This window comes from Solanum stenotomum, chromosome 12, assembly GCF_019186545.1.
Source record: "Solanum stenotomum isolate F172 chromosome 12, ASM1918654v1, whole genome shotgun sequence".
NCBI classification, from domain to species: Eukaryota; Viridiplantae; Streptophyta; class Magnoliopsida; order Solanales; family Solanaceae; genus Solanum; species Solanum stenotomum.
Genome location: NC_064293.1, coordinates 8,950,486 through 8,973,730, shown reverse-complemented (window position 1 = coordinate 8,973,730; position 23,245 = coordinate 8,950,486). Strand labels below are relative to the sequence as shown.

The window sequence follows — 23,245 nt, the reverse complement described above, 5'->3', positions numbered from 1 at the left end:
TTTATTTATTTCACGAATTCTAACATTTTATTTGTAAAAGTATACAAAATTGTTACACCTTTTGAACAATTAATCGTAGGTGTAAAATGAAATTTTAATATTATGCACAATAGCAAAATTATGATTAATAGGAATATTTTAAACATACCGACCTCCGGATGTCGCTTTTATTAAAAGTAATTAGATATAATAAAAAATACCGACCTCATGAGGTCGGTATCACATTAAATTTTAAGATAAATAAAAAGTAATCATGTTAATTAAATAATATTCACATCGGGAGGTCGGTATTTTATATTAAATTATTTTTTAACTTATATAAAACCGTCATTCGGAGGACGATTTATTTAAAGTTAATTGAAAATATTAATTTATTACATACTATTTAATTTTACCGACATCTGAAAGTTGGTATTATAATTTTTTTTGTTTTTAATTTTACACAAAACCATTTTCCGGAAGATGATTTAAATAAAATTAAATCAAAATATTTCTCAATTTTGTTTTTTATATGGAGAAATGGGGAAAATTGCGTCTGCTAGTGTAGATATTTTTAAAAAAGTAACGGACAACGTCTCTATGTCCGTCGCTTTTTAAAAAAAATGTTTGACCAACATTTTGACCAAAAAGTGACAGACTAAGAGACATTGTCCGTCGCATTCTTAAAATATTTGACCAGATATTTTGACCAAGAAGCGACGGACATAAAGATGTTGTCCGTCGCTAATTTAAAAAATAATTAAACAATTAAAATTAATAAAAAGCGACGGACGGCGTGACTTTTTTTAAATTAATAAATAATTATTTTTAATAAAAAGCGACGGATTGCATCACTATCTATATAAAATAATTAATTAGCAAAAATACGCGAAAAAAAGCGACGGACTAAGCGATGTCGTCCGTCGCTTTTAAAAAAAATATTTTAATTAAAAAGCGACGGACTAAGAGACGCTGTCCGTCGCTTTTTAAAAATGTTTGACTTGATATTTTGACCAAAAAGCGACGGACTAAGAGATGCCGTCCGTCGCTTTTTAAAACTGTTTGACTTGATATTTTGACCCTAAGAGATGCCGTCCGTCACTTTTTTTAAAAACTAATTAATAAAATAAAATAAATTAAAACGACGGATAGCGTGGTTATTGTTTAATTTATAAATAATTATTTTTAATATAAAGCGACGGACTAAGAGATGCAGTCCGTCGCTTTTTGTAAAATAATTTTAAAAGTAATTATTTTAATTAAAAAGCGACGGACGGCATCTCTTAGTCCGTCGCTTTTTTGGAGCGACGCCGTCCGTCGCTTTTTCTTCCGTCGTTTTTTAGCAGTTTTTTAGTAGTGTCCCCTGCTGCGCAGCGTATGAGAATATGTTCTTGAGAATGACTTTTGTTGTATATATGTATAATTCTTCAAATGCAAGAACTAGGTTATGTCCCTTGTCAAGATAATAACTAATATAAGATGGACAAATAACCTAGTGCAATTCCATTGACTCCTCTGCAGTCACGGTAGCAGTGGTTGCAGCTTTACAGCCGTCCTTTTTGCATAGTCTTAAACTCTCAGTTCCCCTATAATATAAGATTGCATAGTTTGTTAAATCATCAAAACTTCAGAATGTAACACTATACCTCTGTAAATTAAGCTTGAATGTCATGATCATTTAGTATTGAACTAGCTAGGTTATTTCCAAAATGTTTCTGGAAACAATGGCCCTATTGGCTGATGCTTTATCTTTCTAATAACATGTAAATTAAATGGAAGCTTGTATGATCAAGTTAGAATGGAATTCCCACTTCTGAAGGTGGGTGATATAACAGAAACCAAACAAGGGAAACATTAGAACTAGTGCATGCATGCATGCATGATCAATAAAACATTAGAATCGTTGTTACTCAAATTTTGGATCCTGAAGTGGAGAAAAATTGAGACCTTAAACTTACATATTGAAGTTCCATCTTGTACAAGAAACTAATTATTTGGAGTGGCAGATCATCTGTGTACCTATTTAATTAATAGCAATGTAAGTTTTTACCATCCAGTGCTAAGGAATCTTGAAACTCAAAAGGTGAAAAGTCTTACACTATAATAAAAATGGGTTCCCCACTTGTCCATAGGAAAAATAATTGGTAAACTTGAAGTTTTGCACGTGGGTGGCCGGAGCAAAGAGGGTCAGATGGTTGCGACTATCCACTTTCAAAATCATTCTTGTAACTGTACAAATTTTATTGGTAGTGCAGTGAAAATCTTATGCATGTTGTGCTTAGTACGTAGATCAACTTTGTACATTATAGTTTTGGGCATTTATAGATGAAATATTTTTTGTTTGACACGCATGTGTCCATGACCGCATACAAATTTATCTGTACCGTTTTTCGGTGAACAGTTTGGGGGCCTAGACTGTTGTGTGTTGGCTTAACTCACAGAACTCTACTTTCTTTGACATAAGATCCCACTCAAGAAATAGTCTTTTCAAGGCAGCATGAGAGTTACATGCATGGTGCAGGATATATAGTTTTGATCATGTTAGAATGGAATTCCCACTTTTGAAGCTGATCAATGTGATATAACAGAAAAATTGTCTTTTAAGTTACTATTTGGACAGAAAATCAAAATATTATATCCAATGGCAGGAATGTAACCTGTGTAGGACTCACAAACAAAGAACCCAAGAAACAATTACAATAAGACTAACGAATATCCATATTTGGAATGTCAGCAATTTTGTGCCAGTTTTCTCTGAGTCCGGAGCCAAACGGGCAAAAAAATTATGTAAAATTTTCAAAAAGGCAACAAAAATTGAGGATCAAACCAAAAGGGCAATATTTGGATGGAAGGATGGATGCCGTTAAATCGTAGGTTGGAAGGCTCATGCTGACATTCCAAATCGGTCCAAGAGTTGAGTCTTCCCTTCCTAATCACTTTCAAAGCCACACAATCTATATACAAGCAAGTATTTACCACACATTCCGAAAAACAATGATACCCACATTAATCCTCTTGAAAAGTGGGTCAATCAACGCAAAACTCAATTCCGAAAATAAGGTTTGAATCCAAAATTTAATACTAAGGCTTTAGGAATTCATTAGTGAAAATCATTTCGAAAAAGAGATCAAAATCACCATTTTACTAAGTTCTTGGGTTCTTGAAGATAACCTCAAATTTCTCATTTCAAAAGCTTGACCTTTTACTAAGTTCTTGAAGATAACTCCAAGTTTCTCATTTCAAAAGTTTGATTTGAACACATAAATCCATAAATTATAATGGGTAAATGAAGATTTAGAGTTAAAAATCCGCGTTACCCAAAAGCTTTTCCTCGAAAACCGGGTTCAAATCACCATCCTTGTGAGACCCTGTGGTTCTTCCACATAGTATGCGTATCATTGCATGAGTGTATGAGGTTTATATGACTTGGTGTATCATGTTAGAAGAATAAGTTTGCATAGGGGGTGGTAAAAATGAAAAAATTAAACTAACGTTATGGGTCAAGGATCCCCTTAAACAAGTTCGAGTTAAAGAATGTCTCTTCTAACACCCCACCCGTTCGTAAGGTTTAAGTTAACCAGTACCTTTAGGGTAAGACAAAGAGTATCTTATATGCTAATAAGGATGTTTTATAAGGTGATATAGTCTCCCAATGATCGTAAGTTAAGTTTTGAAGTCAAGCAAGTTGGGAAATAAAAGTTGACAAAGGTTAGAATAAGTTTCTTTAATAAACCTTCTGAAATTTGGGTTAAATGTCTCGGAGCTTTTCTCCTAATATATAAAGCTTTAGAAGAACCCCAATATATGAAATTGAAGGTTTACGAGTTTACTTTCCAACACACTAAACCATTTGTCCATACGACTTCAGAATTGAGAGATATTCAGATTTTAGTGAGACTGCACAAGCAGGCACGTGAAGGTGGGTCCCTCGCCCCTATGTCGGTTTAGCTCTATAAGATTTGGTTTCCCTTCGTTCTAACTCATTTTTTCGACCAAAATAAGAAGAAAACATTCCTAAATCCTCTCTAAAGGTTCCCCTATCATCCAAGCAATGATCTATANATAAAAGTTGACAAAGGTTAGAGTAAGTTTCTTTAATAAACCTTCTGAAATTTGGGTTAAATGTCTTGGAGCTTTTCTCCCAATATATAAAGCTTTAGAAGAACCCTAATATATGAAATTGAAGGTCTACGAGTTTACTTTCCAACGCACTAAACCATTTGTCCATACGACTTCAGAATTGAGAGATATTCAGATTTTAGTGAGACTGCACAAGCAGGCACGTGAAGGTGGGTCCCTCGCCCCTATGTCGGTTTAGCTCTATAAGATTTGGTTTCCCTTCGTTCTAACTCATTTTTTTGACCAAAATAAGAAGAAAACATTCCTAAATCCTCTCTAAAGGTTCCCCTATCATCCAAGCAATGATCTACAAGATTTCAACGTGGTTTCACCATTGGAACGTTCATAGAGATTGTGTTACTTCTTTCCTCCTCATTGGTTGTGATTTGAAGGATTCTTCGTGGTAAAGTAGTCTTGTTTTTATGTGGTGTTACTGCTGTTTGGAGGTAATAATTAATTCTCACCCTTCATTTTATCGAGTGATTCCAAGTTATAGCTATGCTATATAAGCAAGAACACCAATAGACGGTTGGAAAATCGTATTTTGATAGTTATGTGATGTTGGGCTGTTTTTGAAGTATTTTTTGATGTTGTTGTTGATGGAATTTTTGGAAATGATTTGGTTGTGTGTTGTTGTTGTTGATATGAATCTGGAAGAGATGAAGAAGTATAAATGGGTAATTAATTATAAGATAAATAAGTGTAACATTGGTTCTATTATTGCATTGCAATTTTCAAATGACTTCTTCTTAGTTCAACGTCTTGTGTTTGAGGAGACTCTTTGTAATTGAGGAGACATGCTAAAATACTATAAGCTCAATCAATTTTAAGTTAAGGTTCTGCCCTTTTATTCTCGTATTGCTTATGAAGATAAAAACGTGATTCCAAACGTAATTATTGGACGAACTCACAGGATGGTGATTGGAAGCTGTAAGTTCGAGTTATTATGGTTATATTGAACAATTATAGGACTGTATTACATATATTTTTCTGGCTTTAATGGTTTGAAGACTCATGGTTTGGATTTGGTTATGGTTATTTTGTGATTGGAGATGAGGGGTATGGCGATACGCCGAGCTTTTATTATTGTGCAGGCATACTCTATTTGGTTGTTGTTGACTATTGTGTAGGCCTCCACTTGTTAATAGATGCTGCAAAAATGTATGTTACGTCATTAATTTGGGGTTGTAATTTGGAGAAGAAAAGGTAATGAAGCATACTTTTAAAAAGGGTTTGGCGAGCTAATTACTCTGCTAGTAAGATCTAAATTGCTACTTTGATCCTGCCGTGTTAATATTATGCATGTAATGGTTGTGTGACATGATTTTATGTAGATTACATACTATAAGGAAGGGGTACAATCCATATTGATACAAAAAGACCCAGAATTGAGGTATATTAAGGCTAAGCACTGTACTTCCTTTGAGCACTAATTTTGGAATCCTAAATCGTCAAATATTGTTTTACTACTCTATTACTAGAAAGACCTTTGGTGAAAGGCATTGATATTGCAGCTGGTGTATTTTTGTGACTCCATTATGTTGCTATTCCACTCGTTCGGTTAGATAGGGTATTTGGCGTCTTTATGTCATTTTGTTGATTCTCTTAACTGTAGGTCCATGTGTACATATTCTTATTCTTCTTTAGGTGTAGTAACTTAAAAAGATTAGAGATGAACAATACGGATTTGAAATCAGTCCTCCTTCCTCGCTAATTTATATTTTTTGAAAACTTTAAAATAAAACGTTAATCGCCAAAGCTCTTAAATATAAATCTAGGTTTAAACTACTAAAGTATGGGTTTTTCTGAAATACTTTCTTTTACAAACCACTAAGGAAACATATATAGATACTAAGTGAAGAACTTTAAGCTCTTTATGAACATCCTCAAGTTTAAGTTGCCTTTCTAAATCCAAGTTAAGTGTTCCAGTTTAATCTACAAGTATATAAGTTTCACGAGATATTTACATGTGATACAAAAGTGATTACGAGATTATGAGGACAAGAGTACCAATGAGCCAAGATTGGCAACATGATTCAGGTAACAAATGCATTACGGATCCATGATTTTACATGCTATGCATTCTATTTCCGAGCTATAATTGGAAGGTATGAGGCCTATTGCCTATATTTATACGTATGAGACACATATGGCCACAAGTTGGCGAATATGATCCCGGTTCGCTACCGGAAGACACCACCATTATTAGCACTTGGTTGGGTATGACATGCATTTACATATATATATTCACGACATACAATTATGCGAGCATACCATGCATATTTAATTTATATAAGGTTTGATGTCAGCCATGACGGCTACCAGAGTTTCTGTTTCAGGTGGTATCTTTATTCCCCTTTTTACAGTAACTATTTATTATTCTATTTTTTGCCTTACATACCAGTACATTTTTATTCGTACTGACGTCCCGTTGCCTGGGGACGCATTTTTGTTTCGTGTGTGCAGGTCCAGGTAGGGATTCTGATTGACCCTTCTGCTAGGATTCGGGGTTCAGCTGTGAGTTGGTAAGCTCCACTTCATCCTAGAGCTTTCATAGGATGTTACTTTTATTGTACAGTTTGGGTATAATTGGGGCCTTGTCCCGACCAGTGCTTATGTCACTCATAGAGACTATTGTGGACACAGTATTCTGGGTTTCTTTCTGCAGCTTCCAATTTCCAGCCACATAGGCTTGGCCTGTATAGATATGTATGTATGTGTGTATATCTTCATTGTAGCCTTATCAGCTAGCTAGTACCTTATTATCTTTGGATTGTCTACCTTCGTCTATATGACTTACCGATATTCAGATTATGACCTTAAGGGTCCAGTCGATTTATCGACATCAAGTTCGTAATTTTAGATGTTATGTTGCCCGACCTTCTAAGCCCTCAGTTGAGTCGGTTGGTAAATATGACATCAAATTTGTTTATATAATTTATTAACAAATTACCAATGAATTACTAACAAACCATTTACCAACGGCAATATTTTGTTGCTAAATTACCAACCAAATATAAATGTTGGTAAATTAGTAATGAAATGTAATTTGTTGGTAAACTTGCCAACAAATATCTAATCAGTTGGAAATTTTGCCGACGAATAAAGATTGTAGTTTGTAAATTACTAACATAATTAAAATAGCTGGTAATATACCAACCGATCATTAATCCATTGGCAATATTTACTAACATATTAATTTTTAGTTGGTAATATTACACATGAATGTTTAATTGGATAGTAACTATTACCAACTGTGATAAAATTTATCGGTAAATTATTAAATTACTAACTGATATTTGAATAGTTGGTAAATTTACCAATTGAGAAGTTAGATTGTTTGGTAAATCATCATCTAGTGTTGAAACAAAAGTAAATATTAGATAAAAATCTTGAAGAAGCTGAACATGAAATTTTTTTCAGTGCACTAACGATGAAGAAGATGAAAATGTGGTTAAGAATATGGACGCATTGAGATGAACAAAATAATGACGATGCCTTATCTGATTATGAATTTGAGAAAATGGAGTATTTAAAGGTGTCAGTGATGATGAGAAAGCAATTGATCACCCAATGGAAAAAGTAAGGTCGTCATTTTGACCAAAAAAGACTTTCCGGAGCTAACCGCGATGACCAAAAATGACTTTGCTCAATATCTTTTAAGGTTTAGCCAAAATTTGACTTTGGTCAATATTTTTGGTAAACGTGATCGGATTAGAATTTCATAGTGTGATTAGCTTTATGGAACGTCATTTTTTATCTAATAGAATGGTTTGTTCGGGTTTCGAGGTTTTCATTTTCAGTTAGTGCCGTTAGGCATTTTAACTTTTAACTTTTGGTCAAAAATTTGATTTTGCTTGACATTTTTTATAAACGTGGTTAGATGAGAATTTCGTCGGCGTTGTTAGCTTCGGAAGGTCATTTATTATCCAATAGGATGGTTGGTTCAGGTTTTGAGGCTTCCATTTTCACTTTGTGCTGTTAGGCGTTTTAACTTTTAAATTTTGGCCAAAATTTAGATTTGGTCAATTTTTTTGGTAAATGTGCTAAGATTAAAATTCCATCAGCGCGGTTAACTTTGGAAGGTCATTTTTGGTCTAGTAGGATGGTTGGTTCGGGTTTTGAGCCTTCTATTTTCAGTTTGTGTTGTTAGGCGTTTTAACTTTTAAGTTTTGGCCAAAATTTAAATTTGGTCAACATTTTTGATGAACTTGCTCAAATTAAAATTTCATCAGCATCGTTAGCTTCAGAAGGTCATTTTTGGTCTAGTAGGATGGTTGGTTTGAGTTTTGAGGCTTTTATTTTCAGTTTGTGCCGTTAGGCGTTTTAACTTTTGGCCAAAATTTGACTTTGCTTAACATTTTTTGCAAATGTGCTCAGATGAAAAATCCATCAGAGGGCTTAGCTTTGAAATTTCATTTTTGGTCTAATATGATTGTTGGTTCGAGTTTTGAGGCTTTCATTTTCAATTTGTGCCGTTAGGCGTTTTAACTTTTAAGTTTTGGCAAAACTTTAACTTCGGTCAATATATTTGGTAAACGTGGTCAGATGAGAATTCTGTCAGCGTAGTTGTATCTGGAAGATTTTTTTTTTCTAATAGGATTGTTCGTTTGGTTTTGAGGGTTTCATTTTCAGTTTGTTTTGATAGGCGTTTTAACTTTTAACTTTTGGCCAAAATTTGACTTTGGTCAAATTTTTTGGCAAAGGTGCTCAAATGAGAAATCTGTCAGTGCGGTTGGCTTTGAAATTTCATTTTTGTTCTAATAGGATTGTTGGTTCGGATTTTGAGGCTTTTATTTTCAGTTTGTACCGTTAGGTGTTTGTTTTAACGTTTAAGTTTTAGCCAAAATTTAGATTTGGTCAATATATTTGGTAAACATGGTCAATTGAGAATTCCATCAGTGTAGTTGTGTCCGAAATGTCATTTTTTGTATAATAGGATGGTTTGTTCCGGTTTCGAGGTTTTCATTTTCAGTTTCTGTCATTAGGCGTTTTAACTTTTAATTTTTGGCCAAAATTTGACTTTGCCTAACATTTTTTGTAAACATGCTCAGATGAGAATTTCGTCAGTGCGGTTAGCTTCGGAAGGTCATTTTTGGTCTAGTAGGATGGTTGGTTCGGGTTTTGAGGATTTTTTTTCAGTTTGTGTTGTTAGACGTTTTAACTTTTAAGTTTTGGCAAAAATTTAACTTCGGTCAATATATTTGGTAATGTGGTCAAATTAGAATTCCATCAACGTAGTTGTGTCCGGAAGGTCATTTTTTTGTCTAATAGGATGTTTGGTTTTTTGTTTTTAGGTTTTTGTTTTTCAGTTTGTGCCGATAGGCCTTTTAACTTTTAACTTTTGGCCAAAATTTGAGTTTGGTCAATTTTTTTGCTAAAGGTGCTCAAATGAGAAATCCGTCAGTGGGCTTAGCTTTGAAATTTCATTTTTGGTCTAATATGATTGTTGGTTCGGGTTTTGAGGCTTTCATTTCAATTTGTGCCGTTTGGCGTAAATCTTTTATGTTTTGGCAAAAATTTGACTTCGGTCAACAGTTTTGGTAAACATGCTTGAATGAAAATTTTGTCAATGCGGTTAGCTCGGGAAGGTCATTTTTTGTCTAATAGGATGGTTGGTTTGACTTTTGAGGCTTTCATTTTCTGTTTGTGCCGTTAGACGTTTTATCTTTCAAATTTTAGCCAAATATTGACTTTGTTAAAAAAAATCATAAAGGTGCTCGAATTAGAATTTTGTCAGTGCGGTTAGCTTGGGAAGGTCATTTCTGGTCTAATAGGATGGTATGTTCAGGTTGTACGAAGAAGTAGTAGAGGCCTCTTTCTTTTTATTTAAGTCTACAATTGTGATGAACGTGTCTATTGAAATATGTGTATTACTATTAATATCAATTTAATATCATGTACGAACTTTAAAAACATTAGCTATAAATCTTTATTAGACCTAATTTGTATTTAGAGGAAAGCTCCAATATGTTATCGAACTATTAGAAATGACTCATTTAGTCAGCACAAAATATTTACAATTCATGAATACACAAATATATTTTATTGGAAAGTTAATTAACGTAGTTGATATATATATATATATATATATATATATCATGTGAAAATAAAGATATGTTGTGTAACATGTTTACATACTACACTCTAAACAATTTTCTATTTAGTCAATACGAAAAAAATGACACATTTCTTTATATGAAAAATCTTCCTACATTATCAACATTGTATCCACGTTGGATCTCACTCATTCATGTCCAATTAAATTAACTATATCAAATAAATTAGAATAAAAAATAGTACGAAATATTTTTTATTTAAGTTTTCACCCTTATATTTTTTTTAAAAAAAACCCACTTAACATATATTTATAACTTAGAAGAGGGAATTTTAATAAATAATATAGAAAGAAAAAGAGAAAACAAAAATTGATGTCCAAAAAGAGCAACTAAAACGTAGGCATATTTTTTATTTTAGTTTTCACCCTTATATTTTTAAAAAAAAATAACCCACTGCATATATTATAACTTAATAGAGGGAATTTTATTAAGTAATATAGAAAGAAAAAAGAAAATAAAAATTGATGTCCTAATACAACAACAAAATCGCAGGCGGAATAGACAAGAACAACAATCAGCTCACTTTGTTCTTCACTAAGCTGAATGAACAAGAAAAAAATTCATCAAGAATTCCCTATGCTTAGCTAGATCGAACTGGGTAATCTTCTTACTCATCTGTTTTCTAAGTTCCACTACATATCAATGATAGATCTCCTCTCAAGAGTGGAACATATTCAGCTACAAATCGCCTAAGTTTTCATCTCAAGCTCTAATCCCCAACAGTGATTTCATATATGGAGTATTTCATAGAGCAAATCGGGTCTTTAATCTTTCAAGAGTATTACAACTCATGGACTGCATCTCAGATCTACAGAAAGACCCACATCGTGTTTCTGGGTATGTCTTCATCCCCATTCACCCCTCTTTTATTCAATTAATCATTGCATGTGTTGCTTGTTCTTGCTGAGAGGTATTTAGCTTGTTGTAGATTTCAGTTCTTGTTCGAATTCCTGCGTATTATTACATTTCTGTATTTTAATTTCATCACTTTAAAGATTGGATTTTGTTTTTGACTTTATTTGTGGTGAATAAAAAAGTATCTTAAAAGAATTGTACAAATACTTCAAATAAAAATTGGAAGAATTTATTATATTTGAAAGAAAAAAAAATAAAAGTTGAAAAGAAGAGAAAAAAAAGCAAAAACTTTTCCTGCTAAACTCCCCATCTCCCTAAAATACGAAGACTTGCGCCACTATTCAGGTTTTTTCTCTAATTTCTGCCCACGTTCAGCATTACTTTTTCTAAATCCTTTTCATTTTAATCCCATTTCACAGATTGTCTCCGACTACACTCACCCGCAATTCATCTGTCGCTCTTGGATTCTCAGTTTCACAATCCTTTTCGCTAAGTGGTAAGTATTCTTTATCAAGCTTAGTTTCTCCTTTTTGTTTGATTCAATCAATCAATTGTAGAACTTCTGATGTGCTCTATTTTCTCATTTAATATATAGCATTCATATAGTGAATATATAGACTTGTATTTTTGAATCCCCTTGATATGGAAATTTCTCTAACATGGTTGTGAATTGGGTTCACTATTTTTGATCCCCCTACTAAAAGATAAGTTTATATTTTTTATAGATTAAGTCACATCATTCAAAACTTAACAAAGTGATTATGGAATTTAATAAAAGTACTTACTGTTTGAAAGTGCAAACAGTTAGTACTAAAAGAGAGATTACATTTTCTAGGAGGTCAATTTCCTTTCAACTATTTCAATCACAGTTTAATTATAATGTCATTTGTTACATGTTTAAAACTACAGAAGATGTAGAAGAACATAATACTTTTCATTGCCTTCATATTTTGAGTTACATGTTTTATGAAGTTTTGATTATACGAAGGTACTAAAAAAATGAAGCTTCAGTGGAAACATTTGTCTTGCTGCCTTGATTATAAATTGCACCCTTTTTAACTGTTCAAATATTTTATAATTATAATGCCATTTGTTAAAAAGTAGTGCATCTTCTTATGTTCTCTTATATTGTTTTAACTTGTGATTGTTTTTAAGTTAATTGAGTCAAATATTTCCGTTCCCGTTATTTAGGAATGATATCATATTACTATTTATTTGAATAGGACTTTGTTGGAGTTATTTTAGGAGAAAAAGTTGTTATTTAGTTTATATATATACAACTTGCATACCTGCTATAAAAAATAGAGATTTCCAGTTCAAAGTTAAAACAAATAACATTATTCTATATTCCATTTTCTGTTATACTGCAAATTTCTTATTTTCAATTCTCTGTGCGCTTTTGCTATATTTATACAAGTTTGGAACCAAGTAACGATGTATCTCGGGTGATCACAAAAATCTTTAAGGAAAAATTGGATCCCTAAGGATATGGTTGGAAGTCAGTTACACCAGAGATTAAGGACTTCTACTGGGAGGAGTTTAAGGTAAACTATACTATCTGTTTTTCTTAGTAACTATTGATTTATTACGAAAGTAGAACTGTACAGATCAAACAAGAACAAAAGAAAAACATAGCTGATGAAACAGAACCACTACAACTAGCTAAAAGATAAACTTAGGTTGTCTCATCTACTACATCTAGAAAAAAAAAGAATATTTAGGGATACAAGTTCATAGTTTCTAATAATGAAGCAAAATTTCCTATTGTTATTACTGTTATGAAACACCTCTTGGATTGCTTGTCTAACTATAACTTCAGGTTGTCTTGGTGTGCCTTTAATATGTTGATTCCTTTCCATCCAAATATGGTATACACTACCAGCCAAGACAACTCTCTATATATCTGCTTTGTGACTCTTTCCTTTCATTAAATTACTTGCCCAGTCTACTTCATCCTTTCGTCGCATAGGAGCTCTTGTTATGCCTTGCCACTATAACAACTTAGTCCATACGTTCTGAGAGGAAGTACATTAATAAAGCAAGTGCTCTATAGTATCGTTTGTATCTCCGCACATTGGACAACTCATATAATCAACAATGCCCTATCCAAGAAACCTATCTCTGGTGTATAATCGTCCCAGTATATCCAAGTACATAATGAATGTCCATTTAGGTGGACCACTGTTACTGCAGTTAACCTCCTCCATGAGCCTTTTTGATAATTTCCTCTAATCGTCACATATAATTTTCTAACAGAGCATTTGGCCTTACTTCCAAGTTTAGCCATGTTCATTCGAGCTTCTTCAATATACTTTCTCTCTTACCAGACTTGTTTCAACACCCATTATACTTGTTTTGGTACATCTTTTGATACATAATTGTGTCTCCTTCTACTATAATAATCATGTACTAATTATACCCATAAATTCCATGTTACTATCATTTTATTTATGTATTTTATTCATTTAAAATTTCTATTATATCAATTCATGTGATATTTTTCTTTCCCTTTTTAAACAGAAGCAATTCCATTGGAATATGACAACTGAAGGTTCCATAAAGTATCATTTTATGAAAAAATGTTCAATACAATACAAGGGTATGCTATGTGAAGCAAGATCCTCTGAGGAGAAACGAAAAAATATCCCAAAATCTGTTTGGGAGAGCTGGAAGCCTCACTATGATACTGACAATTTTAAGGCTAAATCTGCACAATGTTCCAAAAATCGACTAAGTGAGAAATGTGGTGAAGGATCTGGTCCCTCGCGCCATACTGGGGCTCCCGGACTCACCGAGAGCATGCAAGAAAACTGGTACAATTATTTTCATTTTGTCAAGTTACAATTTTTTCAACGTTATTCTTCTAGCAATAACTTTGATGGAAGTGATTTCAATTTTAGGTGACTGTTCTAGGACGGCCACCTCATCCACACAAACTTTTGAAGAAGACACATACCAAAAGAAACGATGAGTTTGTGTACCTGAAGTCTAAGAGCACATATGTAAGTAACACCAAACATTGTTGATTATCTTTCTTAATTTCTGTTGAGAATTTACTTAGTCGTCATTCATCATGTTTATCCCAAATATTAAACACATGGTTATAATATTTGAAGATTATAATGAGGGAGTTTAATGTCATATTACTGCAATTGATGTCTCTATATAATTTTCTAGTGTGGAGGAAATCTTTAACAGCTAACAAAGCATCATTGTGCATCACTGGCCCTGCTTTATCAGTGCAACCGAGACTATCTATAATCTCTTGGTTGGTGACTTCAGTACATAGAATAGATTGTTGTTCTAGAGTAACTGTAGGTCCCCTTCTCATAGTCGATATGTCTACTGCTGGTAGCGTAGGAGCTGCAGAACCCATAAGACTCTTCTAAAATGTAACATTTTCGATTTGTATGACCTCAAGAGTTGTAAGCTTGGTTATTGATAGAGTAGTTTGTTGTTCTAGAGTAAGTGTAGGTCCCCTTCTCATAATCGATATCTACTGCTGGTAGCGTAGGAGCTGCAGAACCCATAAGACTCTTCTAAAATGTAACATTTTCAGTTTGTATAACCTCAAGAGTTGTATGCTTGCTTCGTGATAGAGTAGGTCAACTTCTCATAATCGATATGTCTACTGCTGGTAGCGTAGGAGCTGCAGAACCCATACGACTCTTCTAAAATGTAACATTTTCAGTTTGTATGACTTCACGAGTTGTAAGCTTGGTCTTGTTAGAGTAGTTTGCTCTTCTAGAGTAAGTGTAGGTCCCCTTCTTGACTGATGAATCTGGCAGTATTGTTGTAATTCCTGTCTCTGCTGAAAGTGCAGGATTGTTGCCAAAACGTATAGCTGGAGCAAAAGGTTCTGACATTGTCTTAGAAGCAATACTAGAGTTAGATGTGGCAAAGAATGCCAAAGAATTTTTCTCACTGCCACAAAACCAATTAAAAAGTGAATGATGAGGTTTACTTTTCAACTTTAAGACCAATTCTGTAATTTTATTAAAAGACAACACATTAGAGGTTTACTAAGTTTATGGTTCTTTTGAAGCCTATATGTTAGGCTTCCTCGTGTTTAGGCAATGTGAATTACATTGCATCTAAAAAGCATAGATTTGCATAGAATAGCTTAGTTTTGATAGGTTTGTACTTTTGTTTGGTGATCCTCTATATCCTTCCTTTCAAAAGTTCTTAACATGTTTAGTTGTATGATTTTGAACTATCATAGCTTTACTAACTAATATGAAATGCTATCTTTTCAGTTCTGGAAAAAAAAACTTAGTCCCTAAAAGACTATTTTTGTACACTGAATATGAACTACAGGTGCGTATGTCAAAATAAATATTAATTGCAGCTGTAGAAATGATAAGTGTGGTGGTATTGTCAATGACAAAGATGGTCGACTGATATCATTTGTCTTGTATATTTATAATCGCTAGACATTTTTTCTTAACATAATATCATTTATTTATTTTTCAGGATGCTGTAATGTCTAAGATAACATCTGCATCTCAGCTTGTAGATGAATCTGGCGAGTCTCCGACAGTAGATTTTTCAAAGATTTACATGGATGAAGTGGGTGGGGTTAAGAAGGCATGTATATATGATCTTGGTTCTCAAGTTGTTTTCTATGAGAACGTTGGTTCATCATCTGCTTCAACTTCTCAACCTCAAGATTGTAGTTTTGATGCTCGAGTGAAGGAATACGTTCAAGAAATGAAGGAGGAGATGAAACATGAGATGAGAGAAGAGATGAGAGAAGAGTTGCGTGAAGAAATGAAAAACGAAATGCAGCTAGAAATGCAAGAGCAAGTTGATAAGATTCTCCAAGAACGTTTGCCCATCCTCATAGCTGGGCTGCCTAAACCACCCCCTGGTACACTGCCCGTTGGTACACCACATTAGCTTAGACATGACCCATCATCTAATGATGATATGAGTCATTTAAAATTTCTAAACTATTGTAGGCATATCTTTCATTGTTTGTTTTTGTATTTGGATTTGTTTTGAACTCTTCATCTTAGCTTTTGCATTGTTTTAGTCAAGTTATAATTTATCAAAGGATCACTGGATTTTATTATGTTTTCAGACTTTTTAAGATTCATAAAAGCTATTGATTAATATAAATATATAAAGTGAAACTTTACTATCGAATTACCATTTAGTTAGTAATATGGCAATATACATTACTGATTCACTAACCGAATATTGACCATAAATAATATATATTACCAACAAAAACACAACAAGTTAGTAAGCTTCCTAACAAATTACTAATGAGCTTTTTGTGTTTCTAAAATACTAACCAATTAGTAACGTAAGTTACATGAGTAGATAGTCATTCTTAGTTATAGATTTAAAATTCGTTGGTAATTTACCCACGAAATACCAACACACTTTTTTCTTAACCGAAATTACAAACTGATTACCAATTTATTTTGGTGAATTTACTATCGAGCTTACCAACCAAGTTGCTAACTGTCATATAATTGCTAACCAAATACTAACAACATTTTATTTTATTTTAGTATATTTGCCAACATATCACTAACATAATTGAATAGTGAAGAACCAAATTTACTAACTCTTTTCTCTTCGTTAATAAACTTCCCAACAATATGCCAACCGAAAATTGGTTGGTGAATTTACCAACGAAAATTTTAAGGGCACATTTCAACAATTACCAACAATTCTTTTATGTGTTTACCAACTGATCTCAACTAACTGAAATGGGTTGGTAAAATTTAGTGACAAGCTTTTTAGCAACAGATTAACATTAGTTGGCATTCGGTTGGAAAAATCATTTGCCAACCAATTTAATCAATTTAGCAACGGATAGTTTTGTTGGCAATTCAAGGGTTTTTTGTAGTGAAGGGTCTCGCTTTTGTGAACCATGCTTCACTTAAGCGAGCCCTGGTCCGCTTAAACGAACCCCACGAAAACCTGGCCTTCGCTTTAGCGATCCCACCTTCGCTAAAGCGGAGGTCGCTAAAGCGGAAGTCGCTAAAGCAGAAGGCCTATCACAAAAGCGAAGGTAACATAACTCAGGCTCCAGAAAAATCAACCAACTCTCAAAACATCGAAAGGACCCTCAGATTTGTCTGGAATCCATGCACACAAACCACATATGCAAATCAATTATACTAGACATTTCAGACTAAATGGAATTGTCAAAATACGAATTCGAGGTCTCCTTGACCCGAAATCCGTGAAAACCACAAGAAACTAGCTTAACACCAAAAAGGCTAAAACAAGCTCGAGACTCTCAAAAATCAACCATGACCTCAACTAGGCTTGAAATTATTCACCAAATTCAACGGAACTCTTGGAATTCCGATCCGAGCATTCGAACCCGAATGCTGACCAAAGTCAACGCAAAGGCTAAATTTCCACAAATTCACAACTAAGGACCTTAAATCCTCAAAAAGACTTTGAATCAGAAAACGACAACTCTTATGGATTAGATTTCACATTCGGGACAGATGGAATCAACCGAATTCTATTCCGACACTTGAAACTCCAAAAGACTCGAAAAATCACTTTTAAGCAACTTAGCCTTTCAAAGCACAAACTTACCAATTTTTCAACTTTTAACTCAGCTTGGAAACCAACTTTCAAAACTCAATCATAGAAGACTTGGGGTCAATATCAGGAGGGCAAAATGATAATTTTATAAGAACTACAAAAAATGACCAACCGAGTTATTATAGAAACAATATCAACATTAAAAAGGTATTCATATATTTGGCTTTACACTTTGTAATATGATTTCTTAAGTGAATTACAGAAACAATATCAACATTAAAAAGGTATTCATATATTTGGCTTTACACTTTGTAATATGATTTCTTAAGTGAATTATATCCATTAAATGCACATTCACCCTAAATTCTGCTTCTAGAATTACATCTCTAATGATAATGGGAAGATTTGGTGCTTCTATTCCTATAATCCTGATGTATTGTTAATGAAAGCAACACATCATTAATAAATGAAAATTTATGGTATTAATAATTGGGAAAAGGCATAAATTGCCCCCTAAACCTGTATCCAAAAGTCACTTACACACTTTAACTAATGAAGCAACCTATTGCACACCTTAAGACATAAAAGTGTATTTATTTTCCCCTTCCGTCACCCAACTCAGGGCGTGTTTCGCTCCACATAGTTGAGCGTGTCAACATGCTAATAAAGTCATTTTTATTTATTTTTTAAATTAGAAAAATCCAAGCCAACAGTTATATTCCCATTCTCTTCTTATAACCCACCCACCCGACCCTAATGAACAAGAACCCTAAATTCTCACCAAAAAATCTTAATCAAGAACCCTAAATTCTAACATAGTTCAAAATTCCTTCTTTTGAATCAAAGGTAACTCTTTTTCATTATTATTCATTCATCTATTTTTCATTTTGATTCATTCCTCTCTTTTTCATTTTGATTTGTTTCTATCTATTTCGTAATTTTTTTGAATTTTTAGTTGTTTGATTCGTTGTAATTCTTATTAAGGTGCTACAATGGCTCAAATAAGCTTGACTAGGCTCTGTTTGCAACAGGAATATCATGAATTGGAAGAGGTGTGATGCAAACATGGATTTGTTTTGCCTTTGCTGACCTCTTGGACCCCAAGAAATCTTGGTAGAAAATATTGGGTTGTCCTTACTATGGGGTAAGCTAAATTTTTTTTAAGAGTTGAATGATTCGTTTTGTTTTTTAAGACTGCTAGATCATGTGATTTTTGGCTTTGGAAGGATGATTATATAGATCCAAGATCCAAATTTGTGATTCCCAAGTTGTTGGGAAGAATTGCTGAGCTTGAACATAGTGTTGAATCTTCTCAAAAAGTTGAAACTTCAGATAAGGAAATCAACAAGCCTACTAAGTCGACCAAATCTGTGGAAAGCAAAATAGATATGAACAAGATAGAGTAAAAAATGGACAATTTTAATGATGATTTGAAGAAGATAAAAATAGTTGAAAAGAAATGGAAAAACAAATTGGCCTAGTCCAAGAAAAAGGAGAAACAACTTTGGATTGCTCTGTTGTGTGCTTGTATTTTAGGTGTATGTTTAGTATTTCGAAGAGTATTGTTTCTGAAAGGAAAAGGCGATTCAAGGAAATTGCCATGATCTCTTCTTGTACCAAAGATTTGCATTATTGTGTTGAACTTGTAAGGATTTTGTGTAATGAAAAGATGTTGGTTGAATTTGTTTGTGTAATGAAGTTGCATTTGTGTAATGAAGAGTTTGCAAGGCTTCCCTTATCTTAATTTTTCTCATTTATGTTGGCGAGTATTTGGTTTTGTATTTGGCATAAACTATACATTTAGTGTCTACAACTATCTGCTCAATTGTCTAAACTATACGTTTGTGTAGCCACCGCTAAAGTAGTCACTAATTGCCCTCCATAAACACAAAATCATTAACCATCAACTAAAAGAGAAGCAATATTGTTACATAAACAGACAACCATAACTGCATAATCATTAATCTAAAAATAGAAGTTAATAGATGTCAAAACATTTACATAATCAAACACCAAAAATTAAAATGCAGTCACAGCCAATTCATTGTCTTAAATATAAAGGACCTAAATAGGGATAAAGTGCACTGCATTGTCTATCAACCAAGACCAAGTTCAAGACCTGCTGCTGGACCAAGTTCAAGACCTCCTTCTGGACCAAGTTCTAGCCCAAGAGCAACACTTGTTGCTACACCAACATCAACACAAACTGCTAGCCCAAGAGCAACACCTGTTGTTGCACCAACATCAACACAAACTGTTGGCCCAAGAGCAACACCTAATGCTCCAACTGGAAGAGGGAGGGGTAGACTAAGGGGTTCAACAGAAAAAAGTGATATAATTTCCTTTACTTACTTCATGTATAAGTTTTAAATAAGTTGCTTTACTGAATATTTTGTTGTTTTTTAGGGTAGTGTTGCTAGCCGAACAAGAATGGTTGAAATGGGTGTACTACACACACAAAGTGGTGCTACTATTATTAATGTAAGTTTCCTATTTCTATACTTAAATATCATTTATTATTTTTTCTTTAATCACAAATTAATATTATTTATATTCATTTGAACAGCCTGGAATACCTAGTGAAAAATTTAGGAATGTGAAGTCTTCAGCATTTGTCACTGGAGATCTTGGGCATAAACAACATATGGTGTGAAATGGAAAGTAAAACAAGCTATGACCTCAAGTCAACTTGAAGAGATGAGGGGAAGAAAACAAATTGAGACTAGGTCTAAGGCTGCACATTTGAGCCAAGAGAGCTCTAATGTTCACAACATCTAATGCAATCTAACTTGTTTTGGTAGATTTTTGTTGGTAATGCAATGTAAACACTCTTTTGGATAATTTTCCAGTTTTACTGGTTTCACCTTGCTCTTTGTTCCTTATCTTGCCAGGCCTTCCTGGCCTCTTCCTAACATGAGGTGGTATCACAGAGATGTTTTGTGATTCTGGCCACATTTTCAGATTCATAACTGGCTGAATGAAGTAGTTGTATGTCTTCGTGTATGTTTCTCTGTTATACCAATGAGAAATATAGTTGATTGAGTCCAATTTTCTATGGTGAAGAGCAGCTATTGCATGAGGACATGGTATGCCTTTCAACATACATGCTCTACAACTACATGTTTGCCTTTGAATATCTACAACATGTCTGTATGGTCCATGAAGTACCTCATACCCTGTATCTGAATTCTATTCAATGCTGCATTTCATAGACTTAGTTGTGTTATCTTGTAGAACCTTCATTGTCATAGGAGAAATATCACAGATCCAAGTATTGCAAAACTCTCTCATTTACCCTATTTTTAAAATCATTTTCACCCTAAGTTCTTCAAGCATTGTAATTATAGTCTTATGCCTTGCTGCTAATATCCATGAATTGAAACATTCAGCCATGTTATTGTCTACAACATCACATTTTGAAGTAAAATTGAAGAAAACCTTGCTCCATCTTTCAGGATTATAATACAGCAAGTTATCAACTATCTTATGGCCCAACCTTTTCATATAACTAATGTTATCCTTTAACTCAGCCTCAAAAGTAGACCTTGCACACCTCTAGAAACATTTTTTTCTCTCAACACCTCTCCATCTCTTTGACCAGTTAGCAAGGATGTGTCTAGCACACATTCTATGCTCAACATTTGGCAAATAATTAGTTATGGCAATTTCAAGACCCTATAAGAAAATTCAAGACATGAAACTAAGAAAATAAGACATTAAAGAAACTAAGACATTCATAAATAAATTCAAGACATGAAATAAATATAAAAACCAATAAACATTCTAACCTTTTGCATATCTGATATGATTGTGAGGTTTGTACCATCTCCCAACTGAAGATCTTCCTTTAGAATATTGACAAACCAAGCTCTAGTTAACTTATTTTCAACTTCAATTACTATCCAAGCCAGTGGCAGCATTTGATTGTTCCCATCTTTACAAACAACAACTAATAATTGACCTTTATATACTCCCTTTAGAAAACAACCATCCAAACCAATGCACTTCCTACAACTAGCTAAGAAGGACTTCTTCATTGCATCAAAACATATGTAGAAGCCTTGAAACTTTTTTCTACCATTTTCAAATGTTTCCTCATGAAGCTTGACTACACATGTTCTACCTGAATTAGTTCTTAGCAACTCATCTTTGTAGTCCAAAATCCTCCCAAACTTAAGAACATAGTCACCCATTAGCTCCAGTAATACTTTGTTTCTTGCTCTCCTACACACTGTTCTTCCAACATATAAATCCAATTCTTTTTTAATAAGCCCTTGAAACTCAAAGATTCTAATGTCAGGTTGTTCCTTTATCCTTTCACTGTAGTGACTAGAAAAGAACTTGCTATTACAAAGCTTGTTCCTATTAGTAGGATCACATTTGTGAACTGGATTGTATCTCTTTACAACAAAATTATTTGTCCTAGAATCAAATCTAGCAAATAAACCCAAGGACAACCAAGTGTACACCTAACCCTTACTTTTGTTGGTTCATTAATATACATTTCAATTGCAACATGTTCAATAACAACACATTTGGTAACAACAGATCTAAACTCGTTAACACTTTCAAATACAAGACCCAATTCCCGCCCTATTTTATGAGAAGATGCATCAAATACAACTCTATTCACCTTTTTTCTCCTTTTTGGTTTAACTTTCTCTCTCTTTGTTGAACCTCTCCTTCATCATCACTGAAAGCATCTGGATCTGTTTCAAAACTGGCAGCTTCATCTGAGGGATAGAAAGGCTCATCGCCAACTAGCTTGCCTTCTAAGTTGTTTATATTACCACCTGTAGATTCATCATACCCAGCATCTGGCCCCTTTTTTTTATGTTCCTAACTTGACATGATCAGGCAATGGATCTCTTTCTCCCCTTTTCCTTCTCTTTCTTTTACTCCTTTCCTCCCTAAAACTTCTTAGCTCATCATCTACATTACTCCCATTAAATCCCCTATCCAATGATTCTCTATCTGAATCTTGTTCATTAGAAGGAGGACATGGATATGAATTGGATCAGAGGAAGGATGGACAGGGTCAACAGTTGGATTAGTAGAAGGATGGATATGGGTTGGAGTTTGATGAGTAGGAGGAGCAGTATTTGGAGCAGTGAAATAGTGTACATGGGAATATGTATTTGAATTGGCAGGGGCAGAGTTTGAGGCATTTTCTTGGGCCTCATGTGTTGGTTCTAATTCAACATCAAAAGATGCATTAGACCCACTTTTTGAGATGCTCGCTTACCTACTCCACTTTCCCCATATTCCAATGAAGATGGGACCAAAACTGGATCAGCAACAAAGTGACACACAAAATAGTTCAAAATATCTCCATGACTCAAACACTTAGCAATTAAAGTAGTATCATAGTCAAATTTAATTTTCTAACATAACAGTACTTCTAGGAAGTTTCACATACATCACACATTATCCAGGTTCATACCCCAACTGTTTCTGACAATCCCTCAATTCAAAATAAGACAACCTATCTATATTAACATCTAAGAACTCATAAAATCCTCCACCATGATATGATTTCCCCTTGTATCCTTTTTTTCCACTCTTCATAACACAAATCTCAAAGGTATCAATTCAAAAGACATTTTAACCTGAAAATAATGTTAACAGTTGACCCTCAACAACAACGACATAAC

General features: G+C 33.7%; 2 protein-coding genes and 1 long non-coding RNA gene across 4 annotated transcripts in view; 1 reads left to right on the top strand and 2 right to left on the bottom strand.

The window, feature by feature from the left end:
- The window catches only part of LOC125846928 (urease accessory protein D), a 586,865-nt gene that overhangs the window by 255,319 nt on the left and 308,301 nt on the right, over window positions 1–23,245 (bottom strand). The gene's annotated exons all lie outside the window — the stretch shown is intronic.
- LOC125846935 (uncharacterized) overlaps window positions 1–23,245 on the bottom strand; it is a 61,829-nt gene that overhangs the window by 6,434 nt on the left and 32,150 nt on the right. The gene's annotated exons all lie outside the window — the stretch shown is intronic.
- Window positions 12,498–15,958, top strand: LOC125846938 (uncharacterized). Its single transcript, XR_007444424.1, has 4 exons — window positions 12,498–12,616; window positions 13,593–13,885; window positions 13,973–14,074; window positions 15,546–15,958. It is a non-coding gene; the product is annotated as an uncharacterized LOC125846938 (long non-coding RNA).